We start from the raw sequence: 851 nt of genomic DNA on the forward strand, positions 1-851 counted from the left end.
TTGCATCCGCGCCGCATTCCGTAGCTAATGTTGGGATTATTCATCCCAACCAATTGCTAGTCTCTACGTATGCGAAGTCTTTATGTAACTATGAAGATAACGCGAAACACGTTTATATATATTCATCCCAACCAGTGTACAGAGAGTGAGTTAATAATGCACGAAAGTCGACAGGAAAAGTGTTTGCTAAATTCTCGATCTACTTTGAAAGACCCGTTCCCAGTCGACTAGAACCATCTCGACATGGTCAACTGGCGGATGAAGGGGTCGTCTATTAAAATATTTACGTAAATCTACGCGAAATAAATTTTCGGACTCTCTTCGTTGAGTCGGCGCTGGTGGTGATCTTGATCTAGGCCGGCGGAGGCACGAGCGCGATCAGCGGGACAAGGTGCTGGCGCGGCCACTCGTGTTGAGCGAGGAGCCGGAGAAGGCGACGGACAGCCATCTGCCCGGGCTTTTGAGAGAGGCTGTGGTGCAAGTGCATTTGAGCGAGGCTGTGGTGCAAGTGCATTTGAGCGAGACGCGCCGCCTTTCGACTCGGCATCGTTGTGGAAGGGCTCGGGTTTTCTGCCTTGCACGGGATTGGCTACTGGACCATGAGCTGAACCAATCCGATCTCGTCTCCGGATACAAATGTTCAAAACGGATATGCCCGTTGAAAGTTGAAGCTGGAGCGACTCAGCAAGCTGCGATCAAACCAAAATGGCCAACAAAGAACGCACGCCCCGCATGTCGCCACCCGACGCGCTCACGCTTCCGCACGTCATCGAGGCGATTGCTACGTGCTCGATCAATCAAGAAGACTTAGAAAGTTTTCTTCGCGCAGTGCCACGATCGCTTTGGACGCC

This window comes from Saprolegnia diclina, assembly GCF_000281045.1.
Source record: "Saprolegnia diclina VS20 unplaced genomic scaffold supercont1.31, whole genome shotgun sequence".
NCBI classification, from domain to species: domain Eukaryota; phylum Oomycota; class Saprolegniomycetes; order Saprolegniales; family Saprolegniaceae; genus Saprolegnia; species Saprolegnia diclina.